The sequence below is a fragment of the Lissotriton helveticus genome, chromosome 1_1 (genome assembly GCF_964261635.1).
Source record: "Lissotriton helveticus chromosome 1_1, aLisHel1.1, whole genome shotgun sequence".
NCBI classification, from domain to species: Eukaryota; Metazoa; Chordata; class Amphibia; order Caudata; family Salamandridae; genus Lissotriton; species Lissotriton helveticus.
Window position 1 is genome coordinate 456,413,560 of NC_136057.1, and position 12,475 is coordinate 456,426,034.

Sequence of the window (12,475 nt, forward strand, 5' to 3'; positions counted from 1 at the left end):
TGAATCCCTGTGGGAGTCGACAGAATTTTTTTTGTGACCCCATTATTGAGAAAGCGGTCAAGTACCTGCTTTCAGGTGCTATGTTCTGACAAAAGAATCCATTAGAGATGTCTAATGTTGTTTTGTATTTTTTGCGCACGATGTTATTCATTAGTGCTTCACTGTGTGAATTGTGTACTGCAAATGTTTTGCAACACGAGTTAAGGTGTCTGTAGTCCAAAACTAGACGATATGAATCGTCTGGCTTGGAGACAGGAAACAAAGGATTGTTCATTTGTGAGGTGCATGTTTCAATCACCCCCTGGTATTCAAGTTGATCTAAGATCTCCCTGACCTGTTTTTAGCTTCTTGCTTAATTGGGTACTGCCTTTGTGCAGTTGGTTGACATTTTAACTGGATTTTGTGAGGAGGAGAGTCCTCATCCCATCCTACATGATTTTTATACAATGCAGGAGCTTGGGCTACTGCCCATTTTCTTGCTTATATATATTTTTTATGAATTGGAATATGATTTGAGAAGGCAGGCATAATCATTTCTTCGCCATGAGGGCAATACCTGACAAACTCCGGTGGCCAGTCTTTCTCAGCTAACAGGATGTCATAGCCTTTGGAAAGGTTATCCCAAAATAGACCCCTTACTTTCCTAGTCTTATCTCCCTCTATACGTAATGTTATCTCGTATATTTTATGAGGTTTGCTAACTCTGGTATCTGCAGTTTCCACCTGAATGTATTCATTCGTGTCCACTGTCTCCAGATGATTCATCAGGATCCTGCGAGCTATGGTCACTTCTGCTGAGCTGTCTATCATTGTCTGGGCCCACTCTCCTTTTTTCAGTTGTGTCCTCAGTATCCTCGGCATGTTTAATTATTTTAATACTGGCTACCTTCTTTCTTGGAAATTGTAATTTTTTACTTTGATGAGCAGGTTCCTTGTCTTTGGACTTGACGTGCTCTTCCCTGTGCTCTGACCATCCTCTTCTTTCCGATTTCTGCGAGGAAGTCTGAAAAGATCGAGAGGGACGTGTATCAATATCTTGATATCTATCAGGTTTCTTCAGATTATCCCTATTTCTAAGGTTGTATCTTTTCTCAGAGGGCTCCCTCTGGGGAGACTTGTGTCCTTGGTCCGGAGATCTTTCTCTCCGCCGAGGAGACCTTCCTCTGGACTGGAATCTTTTTTCTTTGGGAGTGGATTGTTAATTTCCATCCCAGCTCTTTTTTGGAGTATTTAGATTATTTTTAATAAATATTTTTTCAGGATTTTCAGTTAGTTGGGGTTTTACTGGTTTCCCACCCAAACTATCTCTACCTAGTTCTTCATAGGATTTTTCTATGATTCTGGCAAGTTCAATTGGTTGGTCTGCTATATCTGTTTCTTTCAATTTCTGAAGGTATGTTATGTCCTCCGTCGCCAATTGAACTAATTCTCTATATGCCTTTGTTAATTCTTTTATTTTAACTAAAAGTTCTTCACTTGACATTTTTTCAATGTCGGGATGTGGTGTGTAGCTGGCTAGAACTGGCCACGTTGCTCCTGGTCTACCTAGTGGACCGAGCCTGGTGATGTTATTATTATGTTTTAGGGCGCCTTTAAACCAGAGCAGGTGCTCTTGGTATTTTAATGGGATTTCCACCTCTTTGAAAGGGGTGTACTCATCCGGAGGTTCCTCTATTTTGTAATAGTGGAAGTCGTGTGTTACAGCGTTTGCTGCTGGAAAGTTTATCCATGAGTAGAATACCTTTGTCTGCCGATATTCATGGGCCTCCATTACGAATACGACTATTCCACCTCTTGGTGTTAGTCCATTTTCTATAAGTTTAAGAGTTATAGTTTTTCTTATGTTGACCGGAATGAGTATAACACTCGGGTCATTTTCTTGGAGACTTGTGTCATCCGCTAGAAGTCGAGTTGCTATTCTAGCTGCCTCCCTCTCTTCTTCACTTTCTGACATTTTTACTGACAGAAAGGTTTTTGTTGCAGATCAAGTTTCAAGGAAACAAAGATAAGGTGCACAATATTTTGGAACACTGTATCCTTCAACGTTGACTATACCAAAAACTATACATAGGAATCTCTTCCTACTAAGTTCCGGCGGATTTTAACCTTTTACCCACTCCAGACGTCTTTTGGAGTATTTACGGGAAAAAGGGTCTGTGTGAAAAAGCACGACTGAGTTACTCTAACGTCTTGCGTTAGATTTATCGCCTTACCAAACTTGGGCGCCATGTAGTGTAGTTCCTATATTCCCAATAGGCTCTGCGCATTGGAATAATATATTCAGCAGTCTAGACGTAGGACTGAGGTCAACTAGGTCTCTACTGACTATATTAGACTTAAATTTTTGCCAGCTAGCTCAGAGGTCACTAGAAATGTTCTCGAATAAACGAGGAGGAGTTTAACCTCCCCGGATAGACAAGAAGGGATTAGCTTCTGACAACCATATAACATGACAACTTTGCTCCCTCAGAATAAAAGTGTATCTCTAGAGTCGTGTGAAAACAATAGACAGCTATTTCACTCAGTCAAGTGTGCGTACTTAGTTTCACCAGAATGCAGAGAAAAGAGAGACGGGCGTTTTCAATAAAAGGTGTAATTTATTGAGCAGTGTTTTTCCTCATACAAGAGAAATGAATTGCCACGATTGCAATACTCATAGTAAAGTAAAGTGCGTACAGTAAAAGGAGGATTATAAAATAATACTGTGAAAGCATTGATATGGTTTCTTAGCCATAAGATACTTTAAAATAGATAAAACATATATGCATATATACATTGACTAACGTACTCAACTGGTGCTTCTAAATATGCCTACCCCGGTGTACCTGACCTAAGCCTAATACGTGGGAAGGAGTAAGTAAGTAGCAGTTTAAGTTAAGTTTGTTTTGCCAAGAATCTGACTCAAGAATTCTCTTTAAGGGTTTAGTCAGCTCCGTACCTGGGTATTAGAAAGCAGGAGGTCTTGTATCTCTCTCTCAGGACTCGATATCCCAGTAACCCGCGAAGGTATCTGGAAACACCGGAGCTGGATTTCTCGGCAGGAGAAAAGACAGCATCTCTCTCAGTGCGTCAAAAGGGATGGGCAGCGTCCGTGGGCTCTCGCATCAGCTAGGCTCTCGGGCAAGTAGATAGCTGCTCCCAATACCACCACCGTGTGTTTGCTTAAGGCAACGTTGGTATATTTATACCTGAAAGGTGCCGGGTTTGACGTAAGGTTGGACATAAGACGTCAATAAAGATGTCACTAAGAACTGGCCATTCTTACAGTGCTTTACAGGAGTTCTAGGATGAAATCAAAATAAAGCAAGGGGGATTTCCCAGGTTGCTGGAGGTTTGGATTGTTTAGAGAACTCGTTGTGCTTTCTAGGGGGCCGGGCAAGTAGCCTTGCTTAATGTGACAGCATGTGCTACGACTGAATATGGATATGATTATTATGCCGTTGCATGGATATTATTGATTATAACCGGACAAGGGCATAAAATAAGGAATATCGATTTAGGCTCCTAGATAAAAACACAATAACATAGTATTTGCAGAAAAATAGAAAGTGGAGCAAGTCCTGTGGAGACAAATTGTCGCAGCCACAGGGTGCTAACACCATCCCATTATTACTGCCCCTTGGGACTGCTAGTAAAAAGTGAAAAAGGTTAAATCTAAACCTTATTAATAAAAAGCGCTCATAGGCTGGCAATGGAAAAGATAAATACTGCTCTATATCTATTGAGGTTTTCAGCATTAGATGTTTCCTCACACTAGGTTTCAGCAATTCCTTCTCCTCTCTATCCATTTCTTTTGATTGTAAGAAGGATTGCTTTGTAAACATAACAATCCTGCCCGGTAATACAATCAGGGTTAAGAAATAAATCAGGACGTCCCAACTCTGTAAAACTTGCTTTTAAATATTTTAACCAAGGGATATTCATCTTGTTATCCAGGTTTAGAGCTTCTCTTAGTATACTGTGTGTAAGGCCTAAGTTCTTGTTGAGCCAACACTGTAGCCAAAAGGTTAAGGGGCGAAGGGCCAAGGTATTACTTATGTATGGCATACCTGTTTCCTCGTGAACTGACAGATTTGCTGTTCCCTTTGGGACACTCAGCAGCTGCTTCAAGAAATTATTTTCAGTCACCTGAAGGGCCTGCACCCCGCAGTATCCCCACAGATCACTGCCATAACTTGCTATTGACACACTCTTGGCCTTATAGATTTTAAGCATTGCTGCAACTGGACGATTACCCATTCTAGCTGCGAATCCGAACAGTGCTGCATTTGCCCTAGTAACCTCGCCCCTTTTTTTATTTAAAAGTGCTACCCAATTGAGCCGATGGTCCAGCAAGACACCCAAATAAGAAAATGTTTTACAATGTGGCACCCTCATACCGTTCACCTTAAAAGGGTACTGTTTTTTTGAGCAAGACCCCACCTGCATCACGTAAGATTTAGTATTATTTATGGACAGATCACTCTTGTCCATAAATTTGTGAAATGCATCTAGCAGGGTTTGAACCCCCTTTGGGGTGCGTGCCAGGAGGACAGCGTCGTCCGCATACAAGAGGACGGGCAGACCTCTCCTTCCCACATACGGGTAATCAGACCCTGTTTCCAGCAACACCACTTCCAGGTCGTTAATATATAAGTTAAAAAGGAACGGGGCCAATATGCATCCCTGCCTGAACCCCCTTGAAATGTCAAAAAGTTTTTATACCTTTCAGTCGTTGGAATACCTGACATTTGCCTTGGTGTCCCTGTGTAGGTCCACCAGGCTCCGCTCCACCCCCATTGCCTCCATGGACCCCCACTGAGCCCCTCGATTCACACAATAAAATGCGGATGAGAGGTCCATGAAGGCCATAAAAATGGAGCCCCTACGAGCCTTGGTGTACTTCCCTATGATCATATAGAGGTTTAAACACTGGGCCATGGTGGAGTGACCTGGGCGAAAACCGTACTGTATGTCAGAGATAATCTTATTCTCCTCTGCCCAGGTACGCAGTCTTTTAAGGATTACCCCACCAATGACCTTGACAACAGAATCAATCAGCGAGATTGGCCTGTAGTTCTTTGTACAGTTTCGATCCCCTTTTTTATGTACCGGACAATCGTGGAAACACCCCATGACACCGGGCATCCTCCTCTAGCGGCCGCGTTACCCACGGCAGTCAGGATCCCTGCCAAGAAGGTAGGTTCGGATTTGAAAAGATCCGGGGGGATGCCATCTGGGCCTGGCGCCTTCTTGTTAGTCAAATTTGCGATGCCCTCCCAGATCTCATGTTCTGCAAAAACCACCAATTCATTTCCCGTTTGCCCTGACAGTATATAAGACCTACCGGATGTATTTTTGAAGATACCTTCAAAATAAGACACCCATTCATCCTCAGTAATATTGGAGCACACCTCGCCAACCCCTTCCGCTAAAAAAGGTGATCGGTTTATTGTGCTCCAAAATCTGGAACTATTGGCCAGAGTTCCGGGGTCTAGGAGTTCCCTCCACAATGCTTCCTTTATTTCCGACTTGCGCTTGGCTAGGGTAATTTTATAATTTTTCCTAAGGGTGCAAATCAAGGCCCTATCCCTTGGTATCTTTTTTAGCCCAGCTTTGAGGTCTCTTGCTGCCTTGGAACAGGTATGACAGAACCACTTAGGTCCACTAGGCAAACTCTTTCTACCTTGTGTGAGTAACATGCCCCCTATTGTGGCCGAGATTCCTTCAAAATATTTTAAAATGTACAGGGGAGTTGATTCCTGATTAAGACAACAGGAAAATTCTGCCTCACATTCCAATTTGAGTGACTCTTGAAAAATGGACGGGATGATCTGTTTCCATTCAATCCGCCGCCCACCGTCGGTAGATTGGAGGTTATTACTACCTATCACTTTATCTTTATTTTTCAGCGTACTCCCACCTATGGTCACACAGACCGGGTTGTGATCACTATGTGAACTTGGGATAATGGAAAAGCCCTTCAGAAGAGGTACTATAGAGCTGGATAGTACTATGTGGTCTATAAAGGTTCCAATACCACTCCCCTTGAATGTGGGATCCCTTAATTTACAGTCAGGGGAGACATAATTCATCGCCAGGGCTAGATCCTGCTCAGCGAGCATGTCATTCAATTTTCCTCCCTGCATGGTGTGCTCAAAATGGAGGCCCAAAATTAAAGGGCAACCCAAGAGCCCCATGGTATGTGTCATGGGGTCACCACATAGGTGGATATTAAAATCTCCTAATATAAGTAGGTTATTCTTGTGGGAGCCCCCTACCTGATTAACAAAACTATTCAAATCTGAGATCCCACTTCCTTTTTCTCTATGAATGGAGTTATATAAGTTTAGCACCAGGAAGGAGCCAGCCTTGTTACCCAAGGAGATAGCCTGGATATTGCTGTTAATAGTTGGAATATTCCTAATGCTGCATCGGAGAGCCAACTAGCTCTTCCACTAGTGCCTCTGGTTGCTGGTACATAAAAAGCTCTGTACCCTTCCAACGAGATGTCACAATTTACTAGCCACGTTTCTTGGAGGCAGATAAGCATAAATTTGCTGAAGAATTGTACCCATAAAGGGTCCATAACATTACGCGATAACCCTGCCACGTTCCATGAGAGAACATTGTGGGGTGAATAATTCTTGTGTACCCCCTGCGGGACATCTCCCAAAGAAACGGGCAAAGCTATTTCAGGGCAGATATCAACACCGGACCCCTCCGCAGTAATATAATCAGGTGTATCCAATTCAGCCATCGGGGATGCGGGATCAGACACGGGGATGGCTGCTAAAAGTTGGTAAGGGATTTTTGATATTACAGAGATTATCTTGTTGGACCCCACCCAGTCAATCACTGTTATTGAGCCCGGAAAGTGCCGCATAGCGGTTTTGGGCCTCTAATGGCAACGGAGGTCCAAAACTGCCCCAAATAGGCTCCCTTGATAAAATTGACCGGGGCAAGTCCAGCCTCTTTTGCCCTCTACGACAATGTGTCCAATCACTACATTCCCCAATTCTACCGTCTAATCTATTTTTTTCATTTCCCCTATAGAAGAAACCCAAGGGCAAGATCTCTATTTCCTGTCCTCTATGCTCCCCGCCTTCCCTCTTGTCTCTAAGAACCCTTTCTGCTATTGCTGGATCGTTAAAATTAACCACAATGCATTCTCCATTTCTTGTTTTCCGTGTACTGCCTATCCAGGAAACACGGCGGGACATAATGACATTAGGCCCCGCCATGTAACCCATCCTCGTGTTCCTTTGTAACCAATGGGTAACCTTATTCCTTAGCTGATAATATTCCTCCTTGGTTCCCTCAGGCAAGGGTGGTACGTTAGCAAGAACCAACACCAATGGTGTCGATTCCGGAGGTAAATCAATAACCGGGAATTTTTCCATGGAGGGTGCAACTAAGGGTCTTGTTCCCACAGGCTGAGGGGTTGGCCAAATTTTTCTCACTGGCTGTTCTAGGTTCCCTTCCGATACAATAGATCTGCCAGGGCCCCCCTGTTTCGTAGATCTACCATTGCTTTTTTCGGGCTCCTTTTCTGAGTTAACCCCTTGCTCTACAGCTAAAATATTCGATTCCTGATTTAATGCTGGGAGAGGAGTTATGGTCTGGGTAGGAGAAGATGGCGTAATGCCATCTTTGTGTGAATTAGCAGTAAGACTTCCCAACATCTGGGTATTTTCACTAGGCACCAATTGTAGCTTCCCTAAATCCTGATTTATTACCGTCAACCTCTCAATGACAGGGAGAATAAAAGATTTAAGCAGCTGTTCAATTTGGGACATAAGACCTGGTACTTCACTGGGACCCGATGCAGTACACACAGAAGGGACTAATGTGGCTTTGGAAGTTGCCTTAAGGGAAACTTGCCTCAGAGCATGGGAAGTGTTAATAGTCTTACTATTGGGGGCGGGATTATCTTTCACTGGTTTATTTATTATTTTGGGGATTTTAGATCTTTTCCCTATTTGTCTACCATCTCCCCTTTTCCTTTTCCCTGATTGAGTAATATTTGGGGCCATTAAGTTCTGGTTCGCCGTAACAGGCATTTTCTTGGTGGTTAAATTTATTGAATGGTGTTCCTCGGGAGATGAAATGCTAACAGAAGAGTCATTTATAATAAGGTTTCCCTTGAGCTGGGCCCGCTTGTTCCACATTTTCTGGTGTCCTGGCATTTTGAATATTCCCCAAAGAGGACCGTTTTTTCCCCAAGAGTTCCAAGGATACCCTTTTTTTTTAGGGCAATTTCGCGCTCCAATACTACAGCCGCTCTCGTAATGAAATTGTCCAGAGTCCCTGTTACACTGCCTCCGGTTATACTATGCATTGACTTCCTACCCTTCCCTGGCAAATGGGCCATATTCACGATACAAGATGGCAATATTATCACTCAGGACAGATGCAAATACGTAAAACACAATATAGTCCCTGTCACCTGAAAATCACGATACTGGTCTACATATGTTAGTAGGGTGGCCCAGCCCGGCCTTGTACGGCCTGTGATGGCCTAGGACTGTCCCGCCCTTGTCCCGGGCTTCTCCCGGCATCCGCGCGCGCGACCCACGATGCGGGAGCCCTGTAATGTTTTTAAACGCCTCCTGGCGCTAGCTGTGCGTGGTTGCGGCATGCGCGCCGCAGGTGCAGCCGGGAGTTGTGGTCCCGGGTCAGGAGGGAACAGCTTCGGTAGACCACGGGACTCTTGGCTGTGGCGGCGAAGTCTCCAGCAGGTAAGTGAAATAGTGCCCCCAAAGAGAAACAAGGCTCCCGCTCCACCGGAGCCCTGTAATGTTTTTAAACGCCTCCTGGCGCTAGCTGTGCGTGGTTGCGGCGTGCGCACCGCAGGTGTAGCCGGGAGTTGTGGTCCCGGGTCCCGGGTCTCGAAGGAACAGCGTCGGTAAACCACGGGACTCTTGGCTGTGGCGGCGAAGTCTCCAGCACGTAAGTAAAATAGTGACCCCAAAGAGAAACAAGACTCCCGCTCCACCGGAGCCCTGTAATGTTTTTAAATGCCTCCTGGCGCTAGCTGTGCGTGGTTGCGGCGTGCGCGCTGCAGGTGCAGCCGGGAGTTGTGGTCCCGGGTCTGGAGGGAACAGCGTCGGTAGACCACGGGACTCTTGGCTGTGGAGGCGAAGTCTCCAGCAGGTAAGTGAAATAGTGCCCCCAAAGAGAAACAAGGCTCCCCAGCACTACAAAAGACACGTACTGCCAAAAGAAGCTTCCTGAATAATTATACCACTGAAGAATGCAGAACACAATGAGAAAAAATGAGTACCAGCCGGGACTTAAGTCAGAAAATAGAGGGCAGCTCAATCCTCGCACAGCAACTCCTGTGTCACCTCTTTAAGACTGCAGAGGTAATTCCGTTGGTTACAAGGTAAGCGGAGAGCCCTAGAACACAGGCAGAACCGCTGCGCTGCAGAGCAAAGTTACGGTAACAACATAATTAACTCGAGAGGAGAGCGCCTTTATGCGCAGTCTCCGACTCTCGGAAATGCGGAAAAATTCAGTGCAGTAGGACAGCAGCAAGAGCTCAACAAAGCAAAACCGCGCTTCTACTCAAGATCCAGGGTGGCCAGCTGCAATCTCATCTTTCTCTCAGCCTTCTTGTCAATCAACTGCAGCTGTGAGCTTCCATCCCTGATGGGGGCAGGCTGTAAGAGGACACACTGCTTCCAGCCCTGGACAACACAGGTGATGGTGCACCTGAGGGAACATCCTCCCTCTGCACTGGTGCCTCCTCAACTTCATCATTCTCTTCTACGTTCAGCAGTAGCTGACGGACCTCTTTCAAGGCCCTGCCCATTTCGTGGGAATCCTCCTTCTTAGATTCCCTGGTCAACTTCACCTCCCTCTGCAGTGGATCTCAGCTTCTCAATGGAATGGTGAGGTTCTCCAGTGCAGACAGATCCAGCTCCGTGTTCCCGAAAGATTTAAGGTGCAAACTCTGGACTCAAAAAGTAATTTAATAAAACAAAAGTGACACGATCAAGAGAGTATATCAATTAAAAATCCAAAATAATGATTTGCTGTCAATTTAGTTTAGGAATTTTTAATTTGGTAATCCACCCCAAGTAATAAAGTCATTAACCTGTTAGGTCAAGGCAACAGTTTCAGTACTTTAAACCTGAGCTCAACCACTGGGTGCATGGGAAACATCACTTACAACGATACTTTTACAACGCACTACCGTTACAACGCAACCATTACAACGCAAACTATTACAATGCATTGCTCTGGGGGGCGCTATAGGATAGGGAATAGGTTAATTTACTATCCAATAACCTTCCCTAGTGTCCACGGGGACTGGAGTTGGAATAGTAAATTAAACTGTTCACTATCCAGCACCCAGAAGCACTATGCGTTGTAATGGTATGCGATGTAAAAACCGCGTTGTAACAGCATGCGTGGTAAAAGCATGCGTTTTAACGTCATACATCCTGGGTGCATTGGTGCAGATCAGACAGGCCTAACTTGGAGAAAATAGTAAATAATTTAGAAATATCATAAAGTTTAAAAAGTCAAAAACCCAAATATCCAATTAGGAGAACCAGAGATATGTTTTTTCAAAAAATTAAGCTACAAAACGTCAAGGAAAAGTAAAATGCCAATCACAAGTCACTGTTCACACTTGACAGGGACCAGGATGACTGAGATGCAGGTACACCAAGCAGGTTTATCCCAGTCAATGAAGATATCCTCGTACTTAGTCTCTGAAATGGAATTCAAAATCCTCTTGGGGGCAAGGCTGCAGAGGGCATCTGTCGAAGACTTTCTGAAGGTTTCTTGCAGCCATTGGTTTTGGCCTAGAAAGTCTCCTTATCGGGCTGTCACTTTTGTAATGCCTTCGGCCAAATTAAAGTTTCTACCTTCAGGCTTAGGCCCTGATTCAGAGTTTGGCAGTCTGACCGCCGGACAACCACTGTAGCAATCGGGAGGACGCCAGCAAGTCTGCAGCCCCTTACCACCACATTACAAGTAAATCACCAGGCTGGCAGTGGTGCCTTGGTGGCGGCATGCTTTGGCCCATGGTTAGCCCGCAGCACATGCCACCCCTGTAGCCCCACCTCTTGCATGTTGGTGCACTGTGTACCATGCATCATGTCGTACATGGCACACCTTGTATGTAAGGAGAGGTGGGCACAACATGTGCCCCAATGCACACCCACCCATGGGCTATAATGCCCTTGGGCCTTGTTAGGGACCCATTCCTTGTCTTTCTGCCGACCTTTTCATGAGCGATCCCCGCCATCAACAAGTAAACGGAAAGGCAGGTCATAATCGTCACAGCGTTGCCAGCATCGGTACCACCTCACTAGCCCACCACTTTCCCGACCAATTCTGCAGTGGAATCTAAGATCCTGGCAGTTGCGGCACTCTAGTGGTAGTCCAAACCCCCTTCTCGTAATAGGGCGGCCAGACTGACAAGGAGGTGGTGGTCGGAACGCCACAAACAGCGCAGCGGTCTCAAGGCCAGTATACTTGTAATAAGGCCCTTAGTCTTTTGCATGGAACTCAAACTCCTCCAGAGGAGCAACCCTGAAGCTGCAGCTAACTAATTTGCATTGAAATCATACACCCTTGTCATGAGTTACATGTAACATTTTGGTGGTCTTAAAAGTCAAAATTTATTTTAATCTCGCTTTTCAGAGTTTCTGGAGCAGTTTCTCTTGGTTACTTCTAAGGCTGTCAGGACCTCATGGACAGCGTTTAGGGGCCAGTACTCACTACAGCACAGGTCACCAGTAGGACCCATTCCAGTTCAAGTTGCCATTGGTCAGCTAGGCATTTCAGGAAAAAGGCATCTTGCAGCTTGTTGTGTCTCTGAAGCCACACAAGAGCTCAGTCAACTAAGCCTTTTAGGCCTCGTCTTTATCCTGGGTATAAGTGGGAGCAGGTCAAGCCCTTGAGATCTCCTCACAGGTTTCAAATAGTGGATTCAGGTATCTTCTGTTCTTACACATGTCCAGAAATTATAATAGGGGATAATGATGTGGTCCAATATTGATACAGTTTAGTAACCAGCGGGTGAAGGTGTTGCCCGGACACTTTCTAAATAATGGGAAAATCGTTCTCGTAGTCAACCACACCCACTTTTACAGCACAAACCATTTGCAAACTATTCCAAAGATTATCCCCAGAGTATACTATTGTAAGGGAAATTTAAAACAGCACAGTCATTCTGCTGCTGCGGGGAGTCTATGGGCCAGCCAGGAATGTTTTTAGGGAAAGGGCAGCCCCCTCCTCATCAGCTGCATCAATTCTGTTCTGGGACCAACTCCTCCTCCAACTGAGCCAGTACCCAATTGGACCCAAATAATAAAGGTCTTCCTTTCTTCAGATTTCCCCTTACACGTAACTAGAAATTAGGGGTGAAGTTTCACTCCAAGGAATCCCACAGTTCCATAAAAACTCAGCGAGATTAAGCAGAGTTCTGGGAGCCGGTGGAATTTGACCCTAATGCTACTCACACTGATTTTAGGCG